Here is a 4,457-nt window from a genome sequence, read left to right on the forward strand (position 1 = left end):
CAAGAGGTCCTGCAGGGAGAAGCCTTCCGTTCTCCACCCAGGTAAGACCCTCAGGTTCCACAGTCAGACCGACTGGCCCTTGCCTGTGCGGGCACCTGCTCTGCCCTGCATGTTGTCGTGAGGGGGCGGCGGGGGGGGTGGGGGCAGGCCTGTCACCGAGAGGGGCCGCTCAGCCCTGCTCTACTGGCCACATCCCCACTGGCTCTGGGCCTAGAAAGGAGGTGAAATCACTGCCTGCTCTCAGATCCAGTCTCGCCGTCCGCAAGGGCCTCCCCTGAGAGCCTGGGGGATTGAGGGAGGGGGGGGGTTATGCTACCTCTGCTGGCGCCCAGCGGGCAGCAGCTCTCCCTCCACCTCGATCATGGCACCTCTGAGAGTCGCCCTTGGAGACAAGGCTGAGAGTGCGTGTGCCCCCCACCCCCGCTGGTACCCTCGGTTTCCCTCTTGCTCCCACATAACCTTACCCCTGACCAGAGTGTGTTTCAGCTTGTGTGAGGGCCCATGGTCGCCTCTGGGGTGATGGTGGGTGTTCCGGCTGCAGGCCCGGGGGGCAGGCCGGGCAGAGTGACCACACAGGGCCCCTGTTGGCCCGGCCTGGTGATGGTCGAGGCTGCAGGCCACACCCGAGTCCTCCGTGACAGAGGGTCAGGCGTCTGTGGCTCCCAGCTCATCCACCGCCAGACGTGACCCGAGAGGCTCCAGGCAGGGCCTGAGGACGGGGGCTGAGCAGGTGGCTCCCACCGGAGGCTCTGGAGCCCGAGCAGTGAGCGAGCTGCTCTCCAGCCTTTTCTCGAACCCTGTCCTCGTGGTTGCCGTTTGTGGGTGCACCTTTCCTGACGAGCAGACTGCCGGTGAGCCTGTGGCCTCTCCCACCCCCAGCCCGAGGGCCAGTGTGGCCTCCAGACCTGTGAGCAGAGCCATGGGTGGGCGCACAGGGCTCCGGTGGCAGGAGGCATCACGCTGGCTGATGACAAACCAGCTCGGTCACTGGCCTGGGCCCGGGGACTGTAGGGCACAGAGTGAGGAACGGTCTGGCCTCGGAGCCAGAGGCTGGGAAGGGTCGGGGCTGCTCCCACACCTCCCAGGGCACCAGCGCCAGCCAAGCCGCTGGATGGAGGGGGCCTCAGCACCTCCTGCTGCAGGTGGAGCTGATTGAAGTGCACTCACTACCTGCGCCTGCGAGTGCCAGCGCCTCAGAGCCGCTGTAAGTGCCGGACGGAGCCGGAGGGAGGTGTGTCCTTACTCTCGGGTGGAGTCTGAGGCTGAGGCTCTTGCTCAAGGTCACCCAGCCTGCAGGGGGTGCGAGGCTCAGCTCTCAGCTTCTCCGAGGCGGCCCCAGAGCACCAGCCGCCAGGCGGGAGAGGGTACCGTGCTAGCTGCCTCTCCGGTGGACCGGAGGCCTCCTGCCTCTCCTCAGGACCTCAGTGTCCTGAGGGCAGTGGGTTCACCCTCCAGACTGCGCTTCCCCGCGGGCCTTTCTCTTGGCCCAGCTCCTCGGGAGGTGGCTCTGAGGGCCAGGCCCCGCCTGCTGCGCAGGCCCATCCCCAGAGCGGAGCAGGCCCTGTAGGCAGAGGTGCCCTGTATGGAGGGCTGCAGAGCCCTCCCCCGGCCCCTCCATTCTCCTTCACGTGCTCCTCAGGAGACCCTGTGGGCACGTCAGCCCCCCAGCAGGGGTGCAGGCTGACCGCCTCCCTCCCCCCGTGTCTGCACCCCAGCCCAGCGCTCTCCTCTCCCCTCTGTGAGCTGTTGCTTCCTCATTGGAGCTTCCCGGTCCTGCAGGGCTCCCAGGACAGGCCACCGCCTCCGACTGCCGTCTGCAGCCCTTGGCCTGTCACAGCGGGCGGACGCGGGCAGCAAGTGGCTCACCCCGGTCCACCGGAGAGGCAGCTAGCACGGTACCCTCTCCCGCCTGGCGGCTGGTGCTAAGGGGCCGCCTCGGAGAAGCTGAGAGCTGGCTCGCTTTCAAGTGGATGCTTTCAGCCGACTCGTCAGGTAGCCTGTCTTCCTGAGCTTTGAGGCTGGACAGACGTCAGGACTCTTTCTTGCTTGTCTCCTGAGTTTATGTTAGGAGCTGCCAGAGAAGCACCAGCAGCCATTGGAGGGAAGCACGCAGGGGCTCACACCGCCAGCCCCGGGGTCTGAGGACGCCCCTGCTCTGTCTGGGGGGGCGGTTCATCGCCTCCCACGTGAGGCTCAGAACCCTCAGCCGCCCCTCGCCCACAGCACACCACCGGGCCATGAGCGCACAGGCACCCCGCTCCCCAGTCCCCAAGGCCATGTCTGAGAGCTTGCAGGGCCTGAGGGTGCGGGGCTCTCTGACACGGGCACAGCGCCTGGCCCTCCGGACGCCCAGAGACGGATACCTGTGTGGGCGGGAGACTGACAGGAGGGCAGCCTGGGCCTGGCTGGCGTCACCCCCTCCCACCCGCTTCCTGCCTGTTGCCTGGGTGAGTGCCCGGGGCTCCATGAGTGCTCAGGGGAGGCGGCCTCCGTCCCTGTCCCAGCGCCTCTCCCTCTCCACACCCCGGCCCGGCCCGTGTTCCTACCTTGCGGCCCCGGGGCCCTGCCCCCGCCTGCAGCCCCGCGTCTCTAGGTGGTGGCCTTGCTCCTGCACCGCGGGGCCAGGAAGCTGCTGGGCTCTGAGACCAGGCCTGTACCGGCCGTGGAGGCTGCCGAGCACGTGACGCGCTGCCCTGCTTGACCTCTGCCGGCTCCCTCGGTTGAGAGGCCTGCTCCCCGGGCCCCGGCTCGCGTTTCCTTGCGGTCACCATCACATCTCGGGGCCTCCACAGCCGGGCCATTTTGTCGGCAGCCCTGCCCTGCTGTGTCCGGTCTCCTCTTATTTGCTCCCTGCGGTTCTGGCCGCTCCTCCCCGTTCTCCTCTCTCGGCAGCTCCAGAAGACGGCGCGTGAGCAGTGCTGCTGCCGACCTTCTCCCTCTTTGCCGGCGGGTCGGCGACGTCCCACGGGTGCAGGCGGCAGTCTGGCCTGGGCTGGCCTCCATCCTCGGGGCAGGCGGGCCTCCCACGGGCCCTTCTCCAGGCTCCCTGTGGCAGGCGGGGTCGTTGGGGTCGAGTTCAGTGCACACAGCGCAGCTCCGCGTCCAGGTCTCTGCACACATGGCCCAGTCAGGGGTCTTCAGAGCCCTTGAATCTGGAAGAGCTTCAGAGGGGCAGGCCTGCGTGCTTGGGCCTGACCAGCAGGCCCTGTCCGTGGTCCGCGTGGGGCTGTGGCTGGGGCCGTGGTCTGACCTGGTCAGCTGCTCATCGCAGGACGTCCTGGGCAGGTCAGCATGGGACTGCCCACCTGCACCAGTGGCCCAGATCCAGTGGGCACACCATCCACCTGCTTCCCTGTGGCGGCCTCATGGGCCCGTCGAGGAGCTTCGTCTGGTTTCTGGTGGCTTCTTGGGGGGCTCGGCCCCTGAGTGACTACCTGGTGGGACTGGTGTGTGAGTGGCTGGTGGCCACATGGGTTCTTTTTGTCCAAGAGCTGGCTCCACCTTGACATGGAGCTGGAGTTGGCCCTGAGAGAAGGCAATGAGCATGTGCTCAGAGACGGAGCTTACCCCGCTGCACCCCAGGAGCCAGCAGATCCTTGGTTCGTAGACACGCAGCCGAGGGGCAAGGAGCCTGGTCCAGAACCTGCCCGGCGGGCGGCACCTCCGTCCCAGGGTCTGGGCGCCTGTGAGCACCGGGCTCTGTGGCACGGGTCCCAGGCCCCTGTGGGTGCCGTGCTTCCCAGCGTGGGAAGGCGGCCCACAGCCGTCCTGCCCTGAGGTCTGTCTCCAGGCCGGGCTGCGCTCACCCCCCACCCTTCCTGAGCGTGCACTCGGCTCCTCGGCGTCCACCTGCGCCTTAATGGAGGGCCGCGCGGGGGCCGGGCTCTCTTGGAGCAACTAAAAGCTTTTCCCGAGAAACAAAGGTGCTGACTAATTGGTGGGTTCATTTCTTTATTTCTGAGCATGAATGGTAAACAGCTTTGCTTCTCGGCTCAGCGGGAGCAGATGGGGAGCGTTTGCCTGATTGATCCTTACCTGCAGGGAGGTGTGCTGGAGGGATCTATCGATCTAGCACCTCCCGCCAAACCCGCTCTGAAACAGGCTTAATTGCCTCAGACCAGCTTCCTGCAGCAGCGGGCCTGTCCCCCTCGCTCAGCGCCGCCCTTGGATGGAGGTTTCTCCGGTGCGTCCTTGAGGAGCCAGGCGCCCGCTGGCCCGGTTTCCTGGGCCCAGAGACCCGGACCGCCCGGGGAGGGGAGGGTGGCCGTTTCTGGTTGTAGAGGAGGGAGCCTCCCCCACCCACGGGAGCAAACAGTACGTCCGCTCTGTGGGCTGGAGGATCAGGGTCAACCTCAGTCACAGAGAACCGGCGGCGAAACCAGTGCACCCCACCTCTCCACTGCGCCCCCCGTGTCTGCACTGTGCCCCCGTCTCATGCTGCGCCCCCCCCCCCCCTT

Source organism: Myotis davidii, unplaced genomic scaffold (assembly GCF_000327345.1).
Source record: "Myotis davidii unplaced genomic scaffold, ASM32734v1 scaffold399, whole genome shotgun sequence".
Lineage (NCBI taxonomy): Eukaryota > Metazoa > Chordata > Mammalia > Chiroptera > Vespertilionidae > Myotis > Myotis davidii.